General features: G+C 47.0%; 1 long non-coding RNA gene and 1 pseudogene across 1 annotated transcript in view; one reads left to right on the top strand and one right to left on the bottom strand.

Annotated features, from left to right (window-relative positions):
- The window catches only part of LOC147017872 (uncharacterized), a 98,168-nt gene extending 74,318 nt beyond the window's left edge, over positions 1 to 23,850 (top strand). The window contains exon 3 of the long non-coding RNA XR_015062173.1: positions 23,406 to 23,850. This is a non-coding gene — a long non-coding RNA (uncharacterized LOC147017872). The remainder of the gene's footprint in view (positions 1 to 23,405) is intronic.
- Positions 23,851 to 27,016: 3,166 nt separating this feature from the next.
- Positions 27,017 to 27,992, bottom strand: part of LOC147017868 (uncharacterized) — a 122,018-nt pseudogene continuing 121,042 nt past the window's right edge.

The raw sequence follows: 27,992 nt of genomic DNA, 5'->3' as shown, positions 1-27,992 counted from the left end.
CCTCGCTGAGACACGGCACTCGGCATAAACCCCATAAAATGTTTTTTCTACACATTTTCGACAATCAAATATTAAGCATGCTTAGCGACCACCAAAAATGAAAACAGAATTTAAATCGACATTAAAACGAACCCATAACGTCGATCGAAGCAAAAATCTCAGATCCCACAGTAATTCACACACACACACACACACACACACACACACACACCTCTTAAACCGGTTTCAAAGCCAAGTCCCAATAGAGCACATTTCATTGCAGTGAAATCCATTGGATTCGCACAAGTTTCATTTCTCCACTCACTCAGCAACACATGCATCTCAATGCAAATCACCAGCCATGCTCCCAGCCGGTCAATCGTCTCCTGCACCCTACAAAACGTTTCGTGCAAATCATTCCATTTACAAATCCGTAAAACCTCAATTCAATGAACAGTTCAATGAATAAACTGAAATACAAACAGGTAACTCTTATAACTCTTACAAACTCTCACCTTATAATACTTATCTATTTTCCACTTAATCATTGTCCTTTCTAACCCTAACTCGGCCTCTTTCAGCCGGTCCTCCTCGGCCTCTTTCAGCCGGTCCTCCTCGGCCTCTTTCAGCCGGTCCTCCTCGGCTTCTTTCAGCCGGCGCATCCTCGGCCTCTTTCAGCCGGCGCATCCTCGGCCTCTTTCAGCCGGCGCGTCCTCTGCGTGGTCTGTGGCATGTCGCTTCGTCATGCCCATTTAATTACCCCTCTTCTCCTCCAGCACTTTTCTAAAACAACTACAGTACTTATCGTTTACTTTAAAACGGACTCCCTCCTTAGGATCCTCTACTTTCTATCAATAAAATTCTCTGACATGTACTCTCTATTTGATAATGCGTTACCCGCTAAAAGCCCTGTCACACCTTGACAATTTAGCCAACGTATGCCTGATGTATGCAAAATTGGGCTAAAACGCCGGCACACGTCGAATACGTTATGGGTAAGTTTTGTATACGTTAAGAGCATGCTGAAAAACACTGCCATACGTCGTAGTACGCTGGCTTTCATTGTTGTACTTTGCGGTTGTCCTCAAATTTTAGCATGCTTGAAATTTTACGACATATGCCAGCGTATGACTCACACGTTCCGCTACGCTGGCCATAAGTTGTAGGTACGTTATGCGATCGTTGACACACGTCGACACACGTTACTTGTAAGTTACTCATAAGTCGAAACACGTCGAGGTAATGATTAGCGTACCCGAAACTTATTTATAACCTATGAGTAACGTGTTGTAGGCACGTTACACAATCGTTGCACACACGTCGAGGCACGTTATGCGATTGTTCGCACACGTCGAGGCACGTTACTTGTAAGTTACACATAAGTCGAAACACGTCGAGGTAATGCTTAGCGTACCCAAAACTTATTTCTAACCTATGAGTAACGTGCTTTGAACCTATGTGTAATGTACCTCCAACGCATATTGACGTATGTAGACGTATTTGATTGACGTCTTCCGGACGACCACAGAACTTACTGAACATGTTTCTAATTTACACCTACCGTATAATGGCGTATTGGCAGCGTTTAAAAAAAAACCAAAAAAAACCCAATAACTTCCGATATTTCGTCGTGTGCCGTTACGTGACGTCTGATTGCCTCTTCAGTTTGCTCATGTCTTATTCTTAGTTCCTCCTCTGTGAATATTTTCTGTTTGAGGATATTGTCACGTCGACGTCGAAACTTAAAAGCAAATGTCCGAATATATTTTAAAATTCGTGATAGACTAAAAACAAACAAACAAAAAAAAAAAAACAACAACTTCAGATATTTCGTCATGTGCCTTCACGGAGCCAAGGAGAAAAAAAAGAAAATGTGCCTTGACGGAGAAAATAAGTTTCGGGTATGCTAAACATTACCTCGACGTGTTTCGACTTATGAGTAACTTACAAAGAACTTGTGTCGACATGCGTCAACGATCGCATATCATGCCTACAACTTATTCCCATCGTAGCGGAACGTGTGAGCCATACGGCGAGTACGTCGTAAAATTTTCAGCATGCTTGAAATTTCACGACATAACATACTAAACGTACCACGAAATATGACAGCGTACGTCATCGTTTTTCAGCGTGCTCTTAACGTATTGTTACGAATCTACACCCGCCCGGTGTGTGAACGACCTCTTTAGCCAATGGCAGCCGCCCGCCCACCGGACGAGCAATTCAGTCGTGACTTCCCGGAACAACGCCGAGAACCAGTCACGGATGTGCCTTCAACGCACACCACAGCCCAGTCCGATTCTACCCGCGCGCGACAGGGTCAATCGCCGAATATCGATATACCTAAGTATTCGCGCGGATAACCTACCGAGGGACCGTACCTCGGTGAAGGCCTGTTTGGAAATGAACCGCTTGAGCGGTTCGTTCCGTTCTGGGATAACCGAGCGGGTATTATCGCCAGACCTCACCGGACCCGATTCTATTATCGGTATTCAAAAACCAACTAGTATTCCGAAAAACAATACGGCGGTTCAATGGGGGAAAACGAGACGACGAACGGGAAACATTTAAATCAGCACATTTATTATACAGCACATATACAAACAATCATGTAGTCATGCAGGTAAGCAATGATGGAAAAACACGCATGCAGTTGTTTGTTGAAAACTGCGGGACGGGGACAAAGACACGGGCAAGGCGAAAACACTACAACCGACTATGGTTATTATGTACATTAACTTAACAGGTTTTACTTACGGGACTCGGCACCACAACATTCATTCAAAGAAAAACAAGGAAAAGACCCCCTCACAGACAAGGGAGTCAGACTGGACCTCTTGGGTCTTTATGGCGTGGGACTTGGCAGACCGAAAGAGTCCCACGAGACCGTTGCAGGTTACCTGCACCCTCATGGTGCCTTGATGGGGCGAGTAGTAGCCGTAGTTAACGTAGCCGCGGTTACGCCCAGGCCTCACCAAGTGGCAGGCGAGCTCTCTCCGGCTCTCCCCTCACACACACTCACGCAGGTTCGCGTGACACAGCAGGGCTGCACCTCCAGCCCGCGTCTCCCTCGCGACGCCCGGACCTCCACCGACCGACCGCTCCAAGTTCCTGACTCAAACACGAGCCCAGATCTTCACGCAGCTCCTTGGCTCCTTTCATGAGTAACGGTATCTAAGGTCATGCAGGCATGGAACTACAAAGGAAAGACATCAATAGCAAAGGGCAGAAGCACATCATTTGGGATCATGATATCCATACATTAATTCGAAGTGCAAGGCAAAGCAGGCGAGCAACTGCAGATCAATTGAGAGTACATTTCAACTTGGGCGCAAGCAGGGGGGGAAAAGCGGTTCACTGACAACTCCACAGAGCAGGATACCACAGTTGGGATGCAGTGCACAAACTGCTCATCACACCTGGCAATGCATGTTTGAAAGTCCTGTGGTGCAAAGAGTACAGGCAATGGAGTACCGAGGAGTGGTGAAATGTGATTTGGTCCGATGACTCATCCTTCAACATGTTCTCGACAAACGGACGAGTGCATCTTTGGCACAAACCTAAAGAACTCTACAACCCTGAGTGCAACTCCAAAGGTCAATTTTGTTGGACTCTTGGTTTCTCTCAGAATCAAAGCTCTGAGCTAGGTATACCGCCCACTGCAAAGTTGTGGTGGAACATGAGGTGGTGGAGGTTGGATTTGTCCAAAAAGAGGGCAAAGTATCCTGGTTGCGAAATAAAATTTGGCATCAACATTACTCGTGCCTGTTCTGTCATTTCAAAAGTGGATGTTGACCTTTTCAATGCAGCGTGGGAAGCGGGCGCCGAAAACGGGAGACGGGTGAACCCATAATCCCAGCGGCTTCCGACTCCTCAATCAGCACCTTGAGGGCCCCCAAAAGGATATCTAAAGTCTCCGCAAAGATAACTGCACCAACTGCGAAATCAAGGTCAGAGATCTTGACATTCCCAAATGATGCACCACATCTTGATCTCTCCGACATCCTCCGCAGAATCTAGTCCAGACAAATGCTGAAAAGTGTGGGGGCCAGTACACACCCCTGACAAACTCCAGTAACAACTGGAAATAAGTCAGAGATGGTACCACCACATCTCACAGTACTCTCATTACCAGAGTAGAGTTCAGACATCAGATCGATCAGTTTTGGTGGCACCCAACGAAGACCAAGAATCCTCCAGAGGGTATCGCGATTCAATGAAACAAACGCTTCACAGAGATAAACATAGGCTGCAAGCAGCCCCTGCCGAAACGCTCATCTGCGTTCGGTGAGGACCCGAAGAGTAAGGATACAGTCAATCATTGACCTCTTTGGTGTAAAGCCTGACTGCTCTGAACGCTGGTGCTCAAGCAGATGGTGGCAAATCCTATCAATAACTATCCGAGCAAAGACCTTGCCCCGGCACTGACAGCAGCGTCACCCCTCGGTAGTTGGTGCAGTCTTGGCGATAACCCTTCCCTTTCCAGAGAGGGACAACAAGGCCCCTCTTGCAGTCAGTTGGGATGATGCCTGTGTTCCAGGCAGAGCACAGAACTGGAATGCAACGACACGAGTGCAGCATTTCCACCAGCCTTAAGAAGTTCAGCATGGATGTCAAAGATCCCTGGACCTTTACCCCATTTCAACTGATTCACCGCAGCCTGTGTTTCCACAAACGAAGGTGCACCACAGTTGATTGGAGGGTCAGCAACAGTGATTTTAACACCCCTGACGTCCAAGTCAGCAGCTGGTGGATCAGCCTGGTAGAACCGCTCAAAGTAACCGGCCCAGCGGGCCTTCACTTCGGACTCCTCTGCCAAGAGCCTCCCACCCTCTGCTTTAACTGTAGTACACCGAGGGATGGGCTTGGACGAACGCAATGCAGAAATTCCCCTGTAAGTAGGACGAGAATCACTTGACCACAGGTGATGCTCTACCCCCTCACAGATTCCTCGCACATAGGCCTCCTTGTCCACCCTGAGCGCACGTACAGTTTTACGCCTTAGCTCCCTGAACAGCTCGGCTTTGCCATTCAGACTAGCCCTGCGACTCTGGTCAATGGTATCCAGTGTCCCTTGAGAGACAAAATTCTTCTTCGCCCTACGGTGAGTTCCAAGACATCTACCAGCAATGTCAAGGACGGTGGTCTTAAAGGCACTCCACAACTCTTCAGGATCTCCCAAAGCACCCAGACCCCCTAAGTCTCCACTCAGCTTGTTCGCAAGCTCCTCAGCTACAATCTCATCCTAGGCTGGGATGACACCATTCTCCTGGATTTAAGGTGCAACTTAAGAGTTGCTACAACAAGCCAGTGGTCAGTATTGAGGAACTGAGCACTCGATAGACCCTGCAGTTCTGGATCATCCTCCAGCGGCCATGAACGAGCACATGGTCAATCTCCTTTGCCACACTGCCAGCGTTGGAATACCAAGTCCAGCGATGTGCTTGTGGGTGCTCAAACCATGAACCGGCCACCCTAAGTCCATGACTTCTTGCAAGCTATTCAGGTTCACAGTTCCAGACCTATGGGGACCAACACACATCTCATAACCATCCCTATCAGTTCCAGTCGATGCATTGAAATCCCACAAGACGAGATGTGTATCTCGCCGGGGGCACTGATCAACCACAAACTCGAGTGTAGCATAGAATGCGTCCTTCACGGTGAGATCACTCGCCTCAGTCAGAGCATAAACAGAGACCAGCGAAATGACACAGAAGGAGTGACGAATCCATAGTCTCATAATACGCTCGACCGGTGTTACCTCAATTATCATTGGAGTCGGCTTATTGTACACGGCTGCAGTAACTCCTTGGGCATGGTAACCATCAGAGCGACCAGACCAATTGTAGGTTTAACCACCTGCCATGATCTCACTTCCCACGGCCTCTCCCTCTCTCTCTCTCTGCTCTACCCACTCCCCAATCCCGAGCTCCCCCTCACCCTCCATATGTCTGTGTTCTATCCTTTTTAAACAGCTTTAATTTCCTTTAAATTTGTTTTTTTTTCGCTTTCCCCATTCTGTTGTTATATTACTTTTGTTTGATATTTTATGTGCCATACTCATTATACTGAGCATCTGTGCTGTGAAGCAGCTTCCTGAGCAAGGGTTATATTGGGTGGTTTGCCGTTGCCTTCTCAGCAGTAGTTCAGGCAGGAATTTGTAATTTAGCCACAGTGCTGGTGAAAGCTTGCCCACTCTTAGTGAAAGACACTGTGGGGATCTTTAACGTCTATCAACTAATGTTAGAAGATAGGGCGCCCAGTTTAACGTCCGTCGGAGGTACGACACACACATTGATCATTCACACAGTCTGTGAACCACCAGGATGGCATTTTCTGGGAACACCAGCTGGGCCGAGATTCAAACCCAGGATAACAGTTTATCGCTGTGCTGGGATTCAAACCTGACGAGACAACTTAGCTTGGAATCGAGTGTGCATACCTCAAAGTCATCCCCTCGGCTGAGGTTGTATCTTCATAACAAACTGTTGATAAACAAACTGCAATTTCATGTTGTGGCATCCATTAAAAATGTACATAAAATAAAACTTGAATCTGAATTCAAAAAGATCTCCACTGGTATTCCTGGGTGGTGTAAAATAAAATCTGACACACAATAATTACTGTACTTACCTCTTAAAGAGTGAAAAAGTTAATTTTGGAGCTATTTTACCTAAGTTCCGTGGATCCTATTATTTAATTACTAGCAAATACCTCAGGTCAGGTCAGGTTCGATCTGTGACCTGCTACAGGTACCATGTAAACCTGTACTAACCTGTTCCATGGTCGGGTTGTCGGCGACTAAACCGTCTCCCCCACCAGGTTTTCTGGTGAGGAGGGTGTTTGGATATGGACACCCAGCAGGATTAAAAACAAAACCTGTCAAAGGGCGGAGGAGCTCCTTGTGAGCCAACGGCCATCCATATCTAGTGCCCAACTGTGTCTGCGGACGTCCTCCTGCAGTTGGGTCACTTCTTATTAGGAGGTTGGTGGCAGGATTTGCACTCTGGCCACCGTAAAACCCTTCATTCCGCAAAACGCAAAAACGCAAAAAAATCTGAAAACCCACTCCGTGGGAGTACCTCCTGTGCAGCTTCCCTTCGCAGGGCAGCTCACCGGATGACGGGATTGGGGCAAAGCCTTCGGGACCCCCAATCTTTGATTGGAGGGAAACCACGGGGTAACATCCCTGGGTCAGATTGCGGGAGAGTGTGTCGGAGTGGTGCTGAGGTGTCGTCCACCAGACTCTCCTTGGGTTAACCTGAGGCGGTCCCTTCGGGTGGGTGCCTGGAATGTCCTATCCCTAAGAGAGGATGATCACCTGTCTCTGTTATCATCTGAGCTCAAGCGTTTGGACATCGGGATTGCAGCTCTCTCTGAGGTTCGGAGACCGGATTGCGGCGAGATAATGGTGGGTGGTTACACCTACTATTGGTCTGGTCGCTCTGATGGTTACCATACCCAAGGAGTTGCTGTAGCTGTGTCCAATAAGCTGACCCCAATGATAATTGAGGTAACACCGGTCAACGAGCGTATTATGAGATTAAGGATTCATCACTCCTTAGGTGTCATTTCCCTGGTCTCTGTTTATGCTCCGACTGAGGCGAGTGATCTCACCGTGAAGGATGCATTCTACGCCACACTCGAGTCTGTGGTTGATCAGTGCCCCAGACGAGATACACTTCTAGTCTTGGGGGATTTCAATGCATCGACTGGAACTGATAGGGACGGTTATGAGGTGTGTGTTGCTCCCCATGGGTCAGGAACTATGAACCAGAATAGCACTAAGTTCCTTGACTTTGCAAGAAGTCATGGACTTAGGGTGGCTGGTTCATGGTTTCAGCGCCCACAAGCTCATCGCTGGACTTGGTATTCCAACGCTGGCGGTGTGGCAAAGGAGATTGACCATGTCCTCATTGACGGTCGTTGGAGGATGATCCAGAACTGCAGGGTCTACCGGAGTGCTCAGTTCCTCAATACTGACCACAGGCTTGTTGTAGCAACTCTAAAGCTGCACCTTAAATCCTGGAGAATGGTACCATCCCAGCCGAGGCTGGATGTTGCCAAGCTCAGGGATGAGAGAGTAGCTGAGGAGTTTGCGAACAGGCTGAGTGGACACTTGGGGGGTCTGGGTGCTTTGGGGGGTCCTGAAGAGTTGTGGAGCGCCTTCAAGACCACCGTCCTTGATGTTGCCGGTGGATGCCTTGGAGCTCACCGCAGGGCAAAGAAGAATTTTGTCTCTCAAGGGACACTGGATACCATTGACCAGAGTCGCAGGGCCAGGCTGAATGGCAGAGTTGAGCTGTTCAGGGAGCTGAGGCGTAAAACTGTACGTGCACTGAGGGTGGACAAGGAGGCCTATGTGCGAGGAATCTGTGAGGGGGTAGAGCATCACCTGTGGACAGGTGATTCTCGTCCCGCTTACAGGGGAATTCGCGCATTACGTTCATCCAAGCCCATCCCTCGGAGCACTACAGTTCGAGCAGAGAGTGGTAGGCTCTTGACAGAGGAGTCTGAAGTGAAGGCCCGCTGGGCCGGTTACTTTGAGCGGTTGTACCAGGCTGATCCCCCAACTGTCGAGTTGGACGTCAAGGGTGTTGCAATCCCTGTTGCTGACCCTCGAATCAACTGTGGTCCACCTACGCTGGTGGAAACACGGGCTGCGGTGAACCAGTTGAAACGGGGCAAAGCTCCAGGGATCTGTGGCATCCATGCCGAACTTCTCAAGGCTGGTGGAAATGCTGCACTCGTGTCGTTGCATGCAGTTTTGTGCTCTGCCTGGAACACAGGCATCATCCCAACTGACTGGAAGAGGGGCCTTGTTGTCCCTCTCTGGAAAGGGAAGGGTGATCGCCAAGACTGCAACAACTACCGAGGGGTGACGCTGCTCTCAGTGCCGGGCAAGGTCTTTGCTCGGATAATTCTCGATAGGGTTCGCCACCATCTGCTTGAGCACCAGCGTCCAGAGCAGTCAGGCTTTACACCAAAGAGGTCAACGATTGACCGTATCCTTGCACTTCGTGTCCTCACCGAACGCAGACGAGAGTTTCGGCAGGGGCTGCTTGCAGCCTATGTTGATCTCTGTAAAGCGTTCGATTCAGTGAATCGGGATGTCCTCTGGAGGATTCTTGGTCTTCGTGGGGTGCCACCAAAACTGATCGATCTGATGTCTGAACTCTACTCTGGTACTGAGAGTGCTGTGAAGTGTGGTGGTACCATCTCTGACTTATTTCCAGTTGTTACTGGAGTTCGTCAGGGATGTGTACTTGCCCCCACACTTTTCAGCACTTGTATGGACTGGATTCTAGGGAGGATGTCGGAGAGATCAAGTTGCGGTGCGTCATTTGGGAATGTCAAGATCTCGGACCTTGACTTTGCAGATGATGCAGTCATCTTTGCGGAGACTTTAGACATCCTCTTGGGGGCCCTCGAGGTGCTGAATGAGGAGTCGGAGCCGTTGGGATTACGGGTTTCTTGGGTCAAAACTAAGATCCAGGCTTTCGGTGACATCTTGGATGCTGCTGTCCTGTCTGTGTCTGTTTGTGGTGAGGATGTTGAGGTCGTGGAGAGATTCACTTACCTTGGCAGTGATATTCATGTCTCTGCTGGCTGCGAGTCAGAGGTCAATAGACGTCTGGGTCGGGCCTGGGGAGTCATGGATTCACTGGATCATGGGGTGTGGCGCTGCCGGTACCTGCGCGGGAGGACGAAAGTCCGAGTCTTCAGGTCCTTGGTACTTCCAGTCTTGCTCTATGGGTGCGAGACTTGGACTCTGACCAAGGATCTGAGACGGAGACTTAATTCCTTTGGTACCAGGTCTCTTCGGAGAATCCTTGGCTATCGCTGGTCGGATTTTGTGTCCAACGAGCGGTTGCTGAGAGAGACTCGGATGAGATTTGTTACCTGCATAGTCCGTGAGCGTCAGTTGCAGCTGTATGGACATGTGGCTCGTTTTCCTGACTCTGATCCTGCTCACCAGATTCTCTCAGCGAGGGAGTCTCATGAGTGGAGGAGGCCAGTGGGTCGACCACGTGCCTCATGGTTGCAGCAGGTTGACCATCATCTCAAGGAGATGGGGATGGGCCTGGCATCTGCCTGGGGGATGGCCAGACGGAGGCCCCTGGAGTACCGGCGGAAAGTGGACGCAGCGACATGCTGTTCTGGCACATGCTCCCATACCTGACCTAAATACCACCCGTCACTTCGCCGATAGGAATACTTCAGGGGGAAGGAGAAAAAGAGGAAGGGGGGAGAAGGAGAGAGGGGTGGGGAGAGGAGAGAGGAGGGAGGGGGAGCGAGGAGGGGTGGGAAGACTGTGAGGTGAGAGGAAGGGAAGACAGACATGCGGTTGAGCTTGAATTACTGCCCGGACACGTCCGGAGACAAACACCATCTGGACGCATCTGGAGCCAAGCTGGCCGGAGAAAAACTCCTGTCCGGACACGTCCAGAGACAAACACCGTCCAGACATAACCACCGTCCGATTATGTCCAAAGACAGAGACAAACAGAGAGAAGGAGGGGAGAGGAAATTGAGAGGTGTGCGGGAGGAGGATGCCACACTGCATTGGGAGGGGGTAGAGTAAGAATGGGACAGACAGAGAGTTATGCTTTCTGAACAGGACACACACACACATGTGCACACATGCGCACGCACACACACACACACACACACACACACACACACACACACACACACACACACACACACACACACACACACACACACACACACACACACACACACACACACACACACACACACACACACACACACACACACACACACACACATCGGCAACAACCCAAAAACCTTGAGTAGCTTTCACCGAAAAACATCGTTGCATTTATATAGACATTTCAGGGAAATGTTCACAAACATTAATCTTTATAAACAGCTGCGTGTGACTGGTGGAAAATAATTTTGGTTCTGTAATTAAGAAAATGCATCAGACCACGAACCACTCACTCTAAAGGACACGGCGGAACACGAACCACTCGCTCTGAAGGACGTGGCGGAGCACGAACCACTCGCTCTGAAGGACGTGGTGGAACACGAACCCCTCGCTCTGAAGGATGTGGCGGAACACGAACCACAATCTCTGAAGGACGCGGAAGAGCAAGAACCACATGCTCTGAAGGACGCGGCGGAGCATGAACCACTCACTCTGAATGACGCGGCGGAGCACGAACCCCTGGCTCTGAAGGATGCGGCGGAGCATGAAACACTCGCTCTGAAGTACGTGGCAGACCATGATCCATTCGCTCTGAAGGACGCGGCGGAGCACGAACCACTTGCTCTGAAGGAGGTGGCAGAGCACGAACGACTCGCTCTGAAGTACGTGGCAGAGCACGATCCATTCACTCTGAAGGACGCGGCGGAACATGAACCACTCGCTCTGAAGGATGCTGCGGAGCACGAACCACTCGCTCTGAAGAATGAGGCGGAGCTTGAACCACTGGCTCAGAAGGACGTGGCGGCTAAAATCGTCCGCAGTGGCTGAACGATTCTCTCAGAAGGATGTGGCGGGTAAAATCGTCCGCAGTGAGTGAACGAATCTCTCAGAAGGACGTGGCGGGTAAAATCGTCCGCAGTGAGTGAACGATTCTCTCAGAAGGACGAGGCGGGTAAAATCTTCCGCAGTGGGTGAACGATTCTCTCAGAAGGACGTGGCGGCTAAAATCGTCCGCAGTGGCTGAATGATTCTCTCAGAAGGACGTGGTGGGTAAAATCGTCCGCAGTGAGTGAACGATTCTCTCAGAAGGACGTGGCGGGTAAAATCGTCCGCAGTGGCTGAACGATTCTCTCAGAAGGACGTGGCGGGTAAAATCGTCCGCAGTGAGTGAACAAATCTCTCAGAAGGACGTGGCGGGTAAAATCATCCGCAGTGGGTGAACGATTCTCTCAGAAGGACGTGGCAGCTAAAATCGTCCGCAGTGGCTGAACGATTCTCTCAGAAGGACGTGGTGGGTAAAATCGTCCGCAGTGAGTGAACGATTCTCTCAGAAGGACGTGGCGGGTAAAATCGTCCGCAGTGGCTGAACGATTCTCTCAGAAGGATGTGGTGGGTAAAATCGTCCGCAGTGAGTGAACGATTCTCTCAGAAGGATGTGGTGGGTAAAATCGTCCGCAGTGAGTGAACGATTCTCTCAGAAGGACGTGGCGGCTAAAATCGTCCGCAGTGGGTGAACGATTCTCTCAGAAGGACGTGGCGGCTAAAATCGTCCGCAGTGAGTGAACGATTCTCTCAGAAGGACGTGGCGGCTAAAATCGTCCGCAGTGAGTGAACGAATCTCTCAGAAGGACGTGGCGGGTAAAATCGTCCGCAGTGGGTGAACAATTCTCTCACAAGGACGTGGCGGGTAAAATCGTTCCCAGTGGCTGAACGATTCTCTCAGAAGGACGTGGCGGGTAAAATCGTCCGCAGTGAGTGAACAAATCTCTCAGAAGGACGTGGCGGGTAAAATCGTCCGCAGTGAGTGAACGATTCTCTCAGAAGGACGTGGCGGGTAAAATCGTCCGCAGTGGCTGAACGATTCTCTCAGAAGGATGTGGTGGGTAAAATCGTCCGCAGTGAGTGAACGATTCTCTCAGAAGGATGTGGTGGGTAAAATCATCCGCAGTGAGTGAACGATTCTCTCAGAAGGACGTGGCGGCTAAAATCGTCCGCAGTGGGTGAACGATTCTCTCAGAAGGACGTGGCGGCTAAAATCGTCCGCAGTGAGTGAACGATTCTCTCAGAAGGACGTGGCGGCTAAAATCGTCCGCAGTGAGTGAACGAATCTCTCAGAAGGACGTGGCGGGTAAAATCGTCCGCAGTGGGTGAACAATTCTCTCACAAGGACGTGGCGGGTAAAATCGTTCCCAGTGGCTGAACGATTCTCTCAGAAGGACGTGGCGGGTTAAAGCATCCGCAGTGAGTGAACGATTCTCTCAGAAGGACGTTGCAGGTAAAATCGTCCGCAGTGAGTGAACGATTCTCTCAGAAGGACGTGGCGGGTAAAATCGGCCGCAGTGGCTGAACGATTCTCTCAGAAGGACGAGGCGGGTAAAATCGTCCGCAGTGGGTGAACGATTCTTTCAGAAGGACGTGGCGGGTAAAATCGTCCGCAGTGGCTGAACGATTCTCTCAGAATGACGTTGCAGGTAAAATCGTCCGCAGTGGGTGAACGATTCTCTCAGAAGGACGTGGCGGCTAAAATCGTCCGCAGTGAGTGAAGGATTCTCTCAGAACGACGTGGCGGGTTAAATCGTCCGCAGTGAGTGAACGATTTTCTCAGAAGGACATGTAGTGTATTGGATAGTAGAAAAATCGTGCAAATTATGATACAAGCATCAAATTTGGCATTTCTGTTCTGCAGGGCTTTCTGATCAAATCTGCCCCATTGGCCATTTGAAAATCCAAATTTTTCAAAATTTGGATTTTCAAATGGCCAATCAGGCAGATTTGATTAGAATCCCCTGGAGAACAAATGTGCCAAATTTGATGCTTCTATCATCATTTGTACGATTCCTCTCAAAAATTGCTGTTATCTGCCCCACTTTTGGTGGGTAAAATCGTCCGCAGTGAGTGAACGATGCTTTCAGAAGGCCGTGGCGGGTAAAAGTGTCGCAGTGAGTGAAAGATTCACTCAGAAGGACATGGCGGGTAAAAGTGTCGTAGTGAGTGAACGATTTGCTCAGAAGGACGTGGCGGGTTTCCGCTATCTGAAAGGCGTTCGGCCAGTGGCTTAAGCACTCATTCAAGCACTCCATTTAATTGGTTGATGATGAATGGTTGGCCAGGCTGTCGCTGCATGCAATATGGGATCCCGTTAACTTTAAAGCTGGTCTTCATTGCACATGCAGCAGTTATTGAAATATAATGAATTCGTTCAAATAATGACTTTATCCAAAACAGGAGTTGCAGCTTGATGCAGAACAGCCCTGGAGACATCCCCCATTAAATAAACATTGCAGATAATCTGCCATCTTGCCTGCTCGTCTCTGCATGCGTCATGTTAGTCCATTTGCCGTTATTATGTGTTCCATTGTCAACCTTGTTGATGTGGAAAGTGTATGGTTTTATGATTGTTTTGGACTAACATGGGTCCATTAATAAAATTCAGGTTGGTTGCCGGGGTGGCTACCTTGGGGAACTCCTGTAATTTGCATAAATTCAAGATGGCCGCTACAGGTCAGACGATGGGGCTAAATTTTAAATCGGTCAACATATAATCCTGTGTAATACCTCTTTTCCATATGATTTTGACATGAGGAATTCAATTTTGGGGGTTTTTTTTACGTTTAGGAATAAATAGAGGTTCACATGAAATGTCCATGACTATTTTCTGCCGAAAATTATGCAACACCAATGCAAAAGTGAAGTCATGAATGGTTCACAACAGTATGTTGATAACCAGAAAGCATACACATTGTCATGTCATCATATTGGACATCGTAGGAACAGAGGACATAGAGCCTCCTAGACAACTTACGTATTGTTCATTCCCATTCATTGTACTCGTCCCCTTCCGTATCCTCGTCTCTTTCCAGTTCTGCTTCGACACTCCCTTCTTCCACTTCACTTTCACTGTCCTCCACAGTCTTGTGTGGGTTGAAGCACTTGTCACTGCAACCACAAGTGCAGTATAGCGTGCAGGAGATCTTTGCATGGTGACAACTGCAACTTGCAGTACTGCAGGCCTTCCCCTCTGCTTTGCATCCACACCGCACAACATCCATGAGGTCCAAAGGAGCTGGTGGAGTAGCAGAAGTTGCTGGCACTGCGATTCCATCTCTGATGTCCCATCCATATTTTGTAATGTCAAGTTCAGGTGGGGCCTGCTGATCAGCTGATTTTGCAAGTACTGTCTGTAGATGTGCACACATAATATGTAGGAAGAGATTGATCTCAGTTGGAGGTAATGCCATGAGCTTGAGGGGCTTGCCAGACTTCCTTGTGTACATATAGTACCTTATCTCACTAATTGTAGTACCTTCTGGCTGACCATACAGGGCACAGAAGAATGTCTGCCCTGCTTCCATGAGCTGTTCATGGCTTGCGTTCAGCTCGCCAAGTGCAGAGTACAAACCAGGGAAGTTGCCAGCTCTCAGTGTCTTCAGCGCTGACACTTTGCCCTTGCCTTATGGGTATGACGTGGTATCTGAGCCAGTGATGTAGTGCATTTCCAAAAGCTGCAGACACTTGGGGCCAAGCTGGTCACAGGTGGTGTTGATATCCCAAATTGCTCCATCCCACCTTTCCATCTGCACTGTGGCCTGGATGTTGCACTGGTAAACCCAGTAAACCATCAATACAAAAACATCAGTGTCATCAGAGAGGATACGTATCACTCTTGCATTACATTCAGCAGCCATGAGCAGGTGTGAGATCATTGTAATGTCTGCTTCATCATGGTTGAACGCACCATGACTACGGCTCTCCACAGTAACTCCTTCACCAACGTTATAGGTACTCAAAATCTTGGACAGCTGCAACTTGTTCTGCTTGTTTTTCAGGATGGCGTCTCGACTAGGCAGGGGTGTGTTTATTGTGAGGTCATAGCTGATGGAACCAATGCCAGCACACCTCACTCGTTCATGGTCCTTTGCAGAAACATCATAATATTTGTCAAAGATCAAGATCTTCTGACCAGCAATGGTAGACAGCCTTGTCTTGATGGACTCAACTAAGACTGACACAGTTCCCCTGAAAGGCCAGACAATATGATAGAGAAGTTGGCTCGCGTCAACAATGGTAACATCTGGTTGCAGAGGCTGTTGTGCCTGAACACAGAGTTTGTGTGCCAGTGGTGCTTTGTTGCCTTTCCTTAAGCACCCATATTCATCAGTCAGTGAGGGGGGTACTGCGCAGAGCTCAAACTGGAAGATAGGTCCTAGCTCCATTTGTCTTTGCTGTCCAATAGTCAGCAGCCTGAGGAAGATGGTTTCTAGATCCAAGATCGTCTTGTCCCCAATTTTCACTCCTTTCTGTAAGTGCTCCATTGTCTTGATGGGGCATGAGATGGTTGCATGGAATCCACCTGGAAGGGATGCATGGAACTCTGCAACCATTTTCTGACCTATAACCACAGAATCCTCAACATTCACTTCAGCTTCTTGGGGAGCAATTCGACCATTGGCAATGTTGTACAGATGTGGTGAGTGATTCTCAAGAGGATGAGACACATTCGACAATTCAAGTAAAATCTGGCGCCTATCATCTGCATCAAGTTCTCTCCTCTTCTTCCCCTCCTCCTTGTGACATGGTCCGATTCTTGTGTCCTTTTCTCTCACTTGATCTTCCTTGTCCTTGTTTGAGGAGTCAGGGTAGATGTGCTCCATTGTATCTGAGATGTAGGCAGTGACAGGAAAGGAATCGAACCACTCTGCTACCATCTCTGGATAAAGAGTCATACCCTTGAGGCCACCCTTGCCAATTCTAATAGCAGTTTGTTCACCGAACTGATCAGAGCTCACACCATTCCAAATGCCTTCCTGGTGACGACACACAAAAGCACCTGATATGAGCTCTGACTTGGCATCTGGTGGCAGCAGATAGCGCATCTCCAGAAGGTGATAGGTGATGTAACGGGCATAGTGATGGTGACCAGCAACAAAGAAGTAGGGAAGCATGCGTTCAAGTGTTAGCTGTTGCAGCAGGAAGTCTGCCTCCCTCTCACTATGCAGAAGTTGATGAACATGCAGAGTAGGCTTGATGAAGTTATCAACCCAGTGCTTCCCAATTGGGTGCTGTCTGCATGTCTCAAGGTAGCTGCACAACTCCTGGAATGTCTTGGGGCCGGTGGTGAGGAAGGAAATGAAAAGGGCAGTCGAAACCATCCGGAAGGCTCTCATTGATCGAACCCAGGACTTGCCACTCATGATTCCTGCCAGGCCCCCGAATGCTGAACTGATGAGAGTCTCAATACCAGACCCACGCATGAGTTTGCCAATGCAACCACAGAAGGACTGCACAGTGTGCATTATCCGATGCCTCAGAATCACATTTTTAAAGCGATCAACGTCATGCCACTTGATTTGGCAAGCCACCATGTAGAGCTGGAGATCCACAGAGATGTGGACATAAGTCATTCCCATATCAGTCAATGACTTCTGAAGATACTCCAGTGAAGTCACGACAGTGTCTGGATGAGATTTGGCATCAATAAGGGGTCGGAACATGTAGGTACTTGCTGGCTTTTTTTCTGCATGACTGGTGAATGCTTCTTGGTTGTTGAACCCACCCCATTCCATGGCGTTCACCTGTGTGCTGACTGTGTTTAGCCACTTCATGTCCTTTTCCTGTGCAGCAGCTAAACTAGCTTACCGGGCACACACTTCTTGGTAGGAGAATCCAGAGGTTGCATCCACAGCCGGGGGGTTCACTTTGGATGGCCCAGTGTAGTGCTGCAGAGGAAGGCTCCCTGATGAGCTGCTGCTTGTCCTACACTCGGCAGCTTTCCTAGACAGTCGTGGGATAATAAGGTCGCTCTTCCCTGGGTGAGCATGCCCACACTCAAGAATGCCTGCAGGATGGGGTTGCTGAAATTCATGTGAGAGGACATGAGTAGTGCGCCGACCATTAGGCGTGAACATTTGCGGATCAAGATTATCAAACCAGGCAAAAATCACGCCAACAGTTCTACTCAAACCCATGAATTGGTGGAGAAGCTGAGCATTGTCACTGAGAAAATGAGCAGCGGATTTCCTGAATCTCAGGACCTCATCATATGACGTTGTGAACCCATGTTCATGAAGGAGCTTTAGAAGATCAGAACTGCCATGGCGGTGCAGTAGTTTGACAGCCAGTCTTAATGTTGTCTGATTTCTGGGACCTGTAACATGACTTTGATTTGACTGGCTCAGGCTTAGAGATTTCTTGGTCATTTCACCACCAGACACGAAGTCTGAAATCAACCTCAGTAAAGTTGGGCTTGTTGCCTGGATTGTGTTGGCTTGTGTAAATTCTGAGAGGTCATAATTGGCACAGTTGTACTTGACTGAGCGTGCTTCCTTCTTGATCTGCCTTACCACAGAATCAATACTCCTCTCATCTGCATCATCCACTTTAACCATTTTCAGATGGTTAGCAATGGACTCACGGAAACCAACAATGGTAGCACATCCATCTACCCGAACTAACATAATGTCCTTACTCATGCAGTCTGTTAGTTTGCAAAACATATCACATCGAGTGAGTTTGCCACCAAGATCACAGTACAGGGAATGCAGTTCAACGCTATTCCACATATTTGACCTGTCACAATTCATGCGCTCTATGACGTTCTTTAGGGCACTTTCTTCTGCAACACCAGTTGGCAAATCAGCATATTTAGGGACTGTCATGAAACTGTTATAACAGCGTACATGGTATTTGCACTCAGCCGCAGAGAGATCAACCAAATATCCAATATGTAACTTGACCGTTCTGGCTACTTCATCATTACGTTGCTCAGCAGCATTAATGATGGCATCTTTCATAGTTGGGATGGGATTACCTTCCTTGTCAAAACGTTCTTTAGTCATGCACTGACGGACACGATCCCATCTTTCTGGATGTTTGTCATCAACAGGTAAACATTCTTTGCCACAAAAAATGCAGTCACGTTTGTAAACAAACGCACCACTGCCTGTTGCCTGTGTGCGAGATCTTGTTGTCACTGCAACACAATCATCTTCAGCTTTTCTTTTCTGTGATTTACGAAGTCTCTCAATTTTTTGTTTTGATGTGTAAGTACAGTAGCATCCTTTGTGACATCCTATGCGAACAGCATCACCACCACCATCAACAATGTCCTGTAGTTTTGCACGAAGCTCTTCATCTCCACGGGCTTTGGCACAGGAGATCAATGTCTTGATGCCTTGATCAGCGAATTTCTTCAATTCCCCTCCACCATGACACACGGGAAGAATGCACCTTGAATCAGCCATATCTGTAAAAACAAAACAATGAATTAGTAACTCGCATTAATATCGTATGTGAGCGTCCAGTTGTCAGAATAGTGACCTTGTTGTCATTCAAAATGTATCTCACACGGCAAACAATTGCCAGGAACTCGAACATTGACCTCAAATTTACTTCTAATCACAAAAATAAGGTTAAATATCGATTCCTCATGCCAAAATTATATGGAAAAGATGTCTCTTGTGTAATTTTAAGTTCATTACCTAAAAAGTTATATTTTCAGCCCGGTCGATGACGGCCATCTTGTATTTGCGCAAAAATAACAGATTTCCCCATGGTTGCCATCCGGGCAACCAAGCTTAATTTTGTCTATGCATGCCTGTGAACAATAAACCACCAGAAAACCATACACTTTTGAGGACAACAAGGTTACTTCTCTGGCAAATGGACTATGTGGTACATCGGTTCGGGGTCTATGCAAACGTTATGAGTTTTTAAAAAAACGTCCGTTTTTATTTTTATTTTTTTAATCAGATTTGCTTTGATTACCCGGAGAGCACGTCACAAAACCTCCGAAAATATATTGTTACGGTTCTAGGAACCGTATGCACACAAACATACAGTTGTCCCAAAGTTAGTTATGCCGTAAGTATATGTGTAGATAGATCCCTACCTTGTGTGTAGTGGGAAACACTGGGGTGCGTTGCGATGTTTTTTAGTTAGATTAATAAATCATTATATCCCCTCCATTACGATCCACGGTACCATAGCGCTTGCAGCCCTCGCTTCGCTGGCCACAGCGCACCATTGTCCATCTGCTGTCTACGGAGGCTCGTTTCTCGAGGCAAAATCCTCGCGTTCACTGTTCCAGTTCCTCGGCTTCCCCAAACGTTCCAATTCCTTCTTCACGGGTCCAGACACGCGTGGAGTGGGCGGGCTTTCCTGGCCTGGCCGAAATCCCACCCAGAAAGGGAGGACTCCATGAAGGCCCTGTCCAATCAGGATGGACGATGACGTCGGCTTCGCTAAGGCCCCTCCCCGACCTTGGGGATCTATAAATTACGACACCATCCTCAGAGTGGGTGAGAGAGTCGGAGAGTTCGTTGGTTGGTAGTGAAAGAGTCGGAGAGTTCGTTGGTTGGTAGTGAGAGAGTCAGAGAGTTCGTTGGTTGGTAGTGAGAGAGTCGGAGAGTTCGTTGGTTGGTAGTGAGAGAGTCGGAGAGTTCGTTGGTTGGTAGTGAGAGAGTCGGAGAGTTCGTTGGTTGGTAGTGAGAGAGTCGGAGAGTTCGTTGGTTGGTAGTGAGAGAGTCGGAGAGTTCGTTGGTAGGTAGTGAGAGAGTCGGAGAGTTCGTTGGTTGGTAGTGAGAGAGTCGGAGAGTTCGTTGGTTGTTAGTGAGGGAGTCGCAGAGTTCGTTGGTTGGTAGGGGCCATGCCACCCGATGCTCAGTCATTGGATGGAAGAAAGGGGCGTGAAGCCTTCCTGTTCCGCTTCTCCTCTCCCGAAAAGGCATCCATGTGCACTCGTGGCTTGACGCGTTCGGCAAGAATCACCGAACGGGCCCTGGACAGCATGACATTCGGTGTTGACAGGTGGTGTGGTTGTTGGTTGTGGAAGGAGAAAGGCGAAGGTGGTGGGGGGTTTGCTGTGGTGGTTTGGTTGTTGGCGGGTGTCGTTTGGGAATGGCGGTGAAGCGATGTTTGCGGGATGGAGTTGTGGAGGTAAGGAGGCGAAGGTGGTGGTGTTTGAGTTGTTGGCGGCTTAATGGTCCAAAATAACGATAGAGAAAGAAAAATGGCTAACTCAAAGCGTCGCAGCCCGGATCAATCACACATATTCCCCCTAAACAACAGGTGTGGACTAACTACACATAAACTTATCGATATATCTAACCTGAGGACCTTTCTGGTGTATTGCAAATTTCAACAGCCGTAACAATATAATACATACCCCACACAGTCTGAAGAAGGACTTGATGTGAGCCAACTCGTTTGTTTAAGCATTTTTTTTTCTTTGATCCAATATGGCTGCCAGACCACATGATCAATGACGTTATCTTTATCAAACCATATTTCTCATCGGTCGTTGATCAATTAGTTAAATTTTGCATTGATCGGTGAAGCAGTTTCTCATATGAAGATATTGCTTTAGATCCAATATGGCTGCCAGACCACATGACGCAAGATTGTCATTTTAATGAAAATTCTGTTATATTTGAAGTCAATCGGATGAAATTGAGGATTTCAGAAATTTGGCCGATGTTGACATTTTGGCTTATGTTGACCTCAAAAATAATTGGTGGTTGAATTCAATGAGCTGATATGAAAATTCTGTTCACATTTGAAGTCAATCGGATGAAAATTGAGGATTTTAGAAAATTGGCCTTTGTTGACCTCAAAAGAGTGACTGCTCTTTTGAATGCCATCACATGGTCATGTAACATCTGGTAAAGTTTTTCAATTTCCTCCACTGATTGGTTTTCGATGTATGCTCTTAACAAGGTGCAGACACATACGACATTACAGAGACATGACAGAAATAATTAGACACTATAATTTTAAAATAATTTATTTATTGAACATTTGAAGTATATTTGATCCATCTTAATACATACACTTGTATTTTATAGACTTGCCATTTGCAGATTTCAATGCTTTTACTCTTTCAGGAAAATAACTAATGAGTTCTGAAATTTTCTCTTGTGGAATTTCTGCCCAGGCTTCACGCAAACAGATTAGCAATTTTGTCCATGATGTTGGTTTCCTGAGCTTTTTCCGCACAGCTCGATACAATATGGCCGAGAGGTGTTCGATGAGATTCATGTCAGGCAACTGACTTGGCCATGGAAGTCGCTTGATCCCATTTCTGTCCTGCCATTCTTTGGTCTTTTTTGCAGTGTGGCATGGAGCTCCATCTTCCATGAACAGTGTTATTTTTGAACATCTGACCAGTGGAGAAGACGGAGACCTCCATCCTCAAGAATAGAAATGTATATCATAGAGGTGATGTTGCCAACACAATCTATAAGCTCTGCACGACCAGCGCTCCAGATTACTCCCCACAACATCACTGAAAACCACCGTGTTTGACAGTTAGCTGTAATCGGTTCAACGAGAACCCTTGACTGGGAAGTCTCCAGACCCATACACGTCCACTGTCAGAAAATTGAGCAAATTGGGAGTCATCTGAAAAAAATGACAGTTTGCCAAAACTCCAAGGGTCTGTTGGCCATCTCGTCAGCCCACTTCTTTCTCCTTTGAATGTTGGCCGGTCGAAAAAGAGGTTTTCTCCTTGCTGCTATCCCATAGTCGCCTAGTTGATGAAGGTACCGCATAGCAGTTTTTGAGCTAACTTGGACCTCCTCTGAAACATCTGCTGTCTTGCAACGGGGAGTTTTCTCAATGGACCGCTTGACAGCTCGAAGACACCTTTCTGAGGGCCCAGATCGACCAGAACGGGAAGCTGTGGATTCCTTGCCTTCGCTGGTGAATTGCACAATAATCCCATTGACCGTAGAAAACGGAATGCCAAGGTTATGAGCTATCTGACGTTGGCTGACTCCACCTTCCAAATGGCGAACAATTTGTCCCCTTTCAGAATCGGAAAGTTTGTGCGCTCCCTGGGTTCGAAGCATAGTTAATTGCCATACAAGACCCAGGAACTCGTTTCTGCAAAGAAATCGTGGAATATTAATACAAATCACTGAGTAAAGCTGTGCTATGCAGATGAAATGAAGAAATTTAACGTGTTTATTTACTTCTGTCACGTCTTTGTACATACGTACACTACCAATTGCGTAACCCTGCCTTTCCTTTCACAAGTAACAAACAGGGGTGGAAACCTAACCCCCATCCACCTTCGGTGGCGAAGGTAACCAAAACTCCTCCAGCTATGCAAAGGAACACATCCTGCTTTTCGCAGCAGCCTGCTTGTGGGGTAGATCTCATTACAGTTCCATATGCATGAGAAAACCAGACCCAGTGCAATAATGGTTTTAGCATCCGTTCTGAGCAGCTCAGGAAATTACAATTTAAAAAAGCATAAAATCCTCCAGCTATGTACATTAGTCAGCTCTATGTCCATCAACCTCATTTTTGCAGGAATACAATTATATCTTTGTCTCCTTGTGTATCACAGTGATTTTTGGGAAGCTTTGAGCAGAGCACTATTGGAATTGCTGGCAATCAAATCAGTGAGAACAGTCAATATCAAGACCGTATTTGAATTGTTTGGTATTTTAATTAGCAAGAGTTAATTTTATAAACTTGGAACACTTTACTCAGTATCAGCTCCAGATTGAAAATAATGGTTCCTCCAGAATGTTTTTTTGATGTCGTTTTATTTTACCCCATAATTTTAAACCTGATTATTCACCAAAATTACTACATTACATTGACTGCTGTAATACATGTTCTTCCCATTAAAAGGATAATTAAATCACGTGACATATTAATATGACTGTGAGAAATAATTATATGTGAAACTCCCACTGTCCCCCTTTACTTGTTGCAATCTTAATTTATTTTTTTTCATCAGTGCTGGAGTGAAGACGAACATCAAGAGCTTGGTTGCTCTACTACCAGGAAAAAACATCAACTCATTATCAGTGGATGGCGATCAACTGTGGAAGGCACAATTATGCTCTGCAATGTCTAGTATCAGGTTGTTTTTGCATCTAATTACTCTTATTAAATCCCAAAAATGGTGAACAGGCACTTGTAATGATCTTATAGCCATGAGCATGTTTTGCAAACTGGGTTTTATTTATTTGAAAAGCTCAGATCATTGATTTGTTTGATTTGTTTTTTTGTAATACACTTCCATTATAAGTTACAACTTTCTCGATTTCTCAAGAACATTTTTCATTACTCCTTTACCAACAAGACAAATGTTGATTACAAGCATCAAAAGTGAAATACTCTTTGGCAATGAGAATATGTCAGGAGAGTATGCAAGAATGAAATAAATTCTGGATTCTCAAAAATAATTTTTTTTTGCATACATTGTCAAGGCTCGTATGAGAGCAAACACACAACACGCAGCAAGGGGGGCATGAGACAAGAGGGGTGGGAGAGGGGAGGACAAAACAATGGGGAACAGAGACATTCAGGCATCTGTGGAAGAGAAAGGGATTTGGTGGGGAACACGGGTTACAAGATGGACACTACAGGGACTTTCAGGAAGGAAAGCAGGGAATTTGAAAGAGGTGGGTTTGGGGTGGATTAACGGGGGTAGAAAACATCAAGGTTTTGGATGGGGGAAGATAAGATGTGATGGTGAACAGCTGTTTTGAAGGCCTGGAGGGAAGAATGGATTGAACAGAGTGTGGGAGTTTATTACAGAGATGGGAAAACAGAGGAATGAAGCGTGAAGGTGAGAAGTGATTCATGACTTTGGTGGTTTTACCAGAAGGGGGTTGCTGGGAGACATTGAGCACCCTGCAGAAATATGGGGGGGTGGCATATCGCAGACAGAGCAGGGGGGGGCGAGACCAGAGAGGAGATGGTAGAAGACAGAAAGACCACCGACCTGCCTGCGGTGAGAGAGTGAGAGGCCCAAAGACTCAGCCTCACCACGGGAGATACCAATGATTATAAATACCTTGGTTTCCACAGCGTGAATCCGAGAAAGGTGAGGGGTAGGAGCACCAGACCAGAGGGGAGAGCAGTACTCCATCAGGCAGTACTCAGGTGGGTCAAGGAAGGACTTTGCACGATGGAGGATGCCCAGTCAGCAACTGGTTTTGGAGGCCAGGTTGGAAATGTGGCTTTCCTTGGAAAGATCATGGCAGATAGTGAGACCCAGAAGCTTGAATGAAAGGATTTCCTCCAGAAGACAGTTGACAAATATGGGGTGGGGTGGGTGGAGGGGTTCTCAAATGTCTTTTTGGAGAGACATAGTGAGAGTGTGAGATTTGTCAGAATTGAAAGACATGTCCCACGTATTGGACCAGTTTGTGATTTTGTCCAGATCTCCAGAGAGAGAAGAAGCTGCTGCTTGCTGGTCTGAGGGATGACAGATGGTATGGCAGATAGTGGATTCATCAGCAAAAGGATAAAGAGGATTTTGCAGAGAGTCGGAGAGATCATCGATAAAAACACAGAAAAAGAACAGGGCCCAGAACGCTGCATTGAGGAACTCCAGCCTGGACAGGAAGAGGAGATGATAGAGCTCCATTTAGGGCCACACGTTGGCTACGACAGGAAAGGAAGTCTGTGAAAGATGAGTGGAGATGGCCTTGGATACCATAGGAAGAATGTTTCGTGAGCAGGGCAGGATGCCAGACTGTGTCAAAAGCACACAATACGGCTCTGATTTCATGTCTGGCATTGAGTACCTCCATCCATTGTTGGGAGAGCAGAAGCAGCGTGTGCAGGGCAGAGTGACCTGGTCTGAAGCCATTTTGATGATCGGACAAATCATATTGTCAAATATGGACAAATCATGCTATATTGGACAAATCAAGCTATTGGAGAAGAGGAATGATATAATGTTTAAAGCTAAGATGGATTCCGTAACCTTGCTAATGATTGGGAGAGGGCTGATTAGTCTGTAGTTGAAGGGATCTGTTTTTTCTCCTTTTTATGCAGGGCAGTAATGTTTGCTGATTTTCAAGCAGATGGCAGATGACCTTGAGCAAATGAGAGGGTGAATAGAACAGAGAGAGGGTGAGCAAGAGCAGATGAGCAGGTTTTTTGGACACGTAGGCTGATGCTGTAGCAGTTACAGAATCTGAGTCGAGGTTTAACAGCGAGTCCAGGGACATTTGGTTGTGACTGGGTAAGGTGGGTACCGAACGTGAAGAGTTTCGGACACAAGATTTAGATGCAAACACCGAGTTTAGGTGTTCAGCCATTTCACATGTGGTATCAGCTGTGCAGCCATTTGAGGTAAGGGAGGGGGAACATACACCAGAAACAGATTTGATTAGACACCACCAGGATTAGTAGGAGGGAGAGAGGTTTGAGAGTTCAGACTTGAGATTAGAAAGATGTTGTTTTCTGGCTCTCCTGAGGTTAGATACACACTTGTTCTGAGCTTTATGGAAGGAACTGAGATTACCCTCAGTTGGGTTTGCTATTCATGAGGCAAAGGCAAGTTATTTCATGACAACTGCCTCGCCACAAGCTTCAGTGAACCATGAGCGGGAGGAAGGGTAGGACAATTGAAGATGAGAGGGGATAAATCTGTGCTTTAGAGAGAACAAGTTTCTTTGAAATTATTCCCAGGATGAGTTGATATTGGAGAAATTAGCAATGGGAGACCAGACTAGAAGTTTGATGGCTGTTTGAAGACCCTGCCAGTCAGCCTGATTGAAATGCCAGACTCGACGGCACTGAGGTGGTTCTCTAATAACAGCCAGAGAGATGTCCACGTTTGACAAGCATGTGGTGAGAAGTACCGATTGGAGCAAAGGAAGAACAGCAGATATTTTCAGAGAAATTTGTCAAAATCAGATCCAGAAGAGATGGAGTACCATTGGTTGAGATGAGTCACAGAAGTCTTTTGTTGAAGTGCCATGGCAGGTGAGAGAAGTACCCACACCCAGTCAACTGGCATGATGACAATTGAAGTCACTACATTTGAGGAAGAGAAAGGCTGGATGAGAGCATAGAAGTTGGTCCATGTTTTTGGATAGTGAGGTATAAATGGAGTCATCACTGTTTGGTGGATGGTACAGCACACATATAAACATGAGGTGGGAGTGGAGGGGAAGCCATAGCCAGAGGTTTTCCTGGGGGTTTGGGGGAGTGAAGGCAGTGCATGGAGAGTCAGTGTCGATGTAATTTCTCTGAAATTAGTATCATGGGTTTGAGGGTGATAAAACCAATTATAAAATATTGTTTTTTAGAGCTTGATGTGCAGGGGAGGGATGGGATGGTTGGACAAGGAAAGAGGGGGTGGGGTGGGGGAGTTGAGGACAGTTGTTGAAAGAGTGTGGGGGATTGCAGAAGAGCTAGGGGAGAGGGGTGGATGAGGAGGAGAAATAGCTCTGTGGTGCTGGGGGAGAGGGGGCACAAGAGAGGGGGAAGAAGGCAGTTGAGGATTTGAGGAGGTCGAGTGATGAGATGGAGGAGAGAGGGCAGGGGAAGGAGGCAGCTTTGTGGATGTGAGGGGGGATTGCATAAGATTAGGTAAAGGAAAGGTTGAAGAAAAAATTGTGAGGTGAATGGTGAATTTGAATCGGTAAACGCAGAGGATGGAAAGAGATCACGTGGTTACGTTGAAGGAAAAGAAAAAAAAAGATTTACAAGGTCGGCTCTCCAAAGCAGGAAGCATTGCCAAAAATCCCAAAGACTTCTTTCCAGGATATCTCAGATTAATTCATGTATAATTTTTGCTGAAATAGCAAAAATTTCATCTGGAAACACGTATGGTGCACCTTCATCCGAGTCATGCAAAAGCGGTCCAATAGGACAACCACGGAACACCGTTAATTTATAGTTCGTCCAGAAATTATGTTGCTCTTGGTAATGGTGCCAAACTACAACTGTGATCCCATTTCAGCAGTTTCACCACATCAATGTCAGCCTGCAGGTTACTCTCTTCTACTTACCTTTTCCTTCGCTCTGACCAAAACATGAGTTTTCTCCACCTCTCTATGCTTTTCCCTCGTGACATCTCTTCGAACATCTTTTTGCTCATATTCTGCACTATATGTGAACATTTTCGTCGCCTGCTCCTTACCTTGATCCCTGATCCAAATTCTCTTCTCATCTCTTTCAACATGTGTATGTTTCTCCCTACTTCTGATAACTGCTCTCCCCCACACATCCTACATTCTAAATTTCTCTTTCACCCTCTTAGTCTGGGCAAGAAATTTTAAAATGTGCTTATTTAAGCTTCATGAGGCATTTTTGAGGAAAAGCAAACAAATATGTGTGTCTGGAGCAGATTTTTGTGCTGAGTATGAATATGTTGTTTGTGTTTCCCAAATTTGCCTAATTAGGTCACTAATTAAGGTCAATGGTCAATAAATAGGTGCAAAATTCATAATTTTTACAAAATATGTTCTTTCACCTGCCAAGCATCCTAAACACAGATATGACAACAGTTTTTTCAATATCTTTTATAATGAATCCTATACAGGTCGTCAAAGTTTAAAAATTAATGGAAAATCTG

Source organism: Eptatretus burgeri, chromosome 10, assembly GCF_056783735.1.
Source record: "Eptatretus burgeri isolate ZD-2024b chromosome 10, Ebu_testis_v1, whole genome shotgun sequence".
In the NCBI taxonomy this organism is placed as follows: Eukaryota; Metazoa; Chordata; class Myxini; order Myxiniformes; family Myxinidae; genus Eptatretus; species Eptatretus burgeri.
This window is presented reverse-complemented; position numbering and strand designations above follow the sequence as displayed.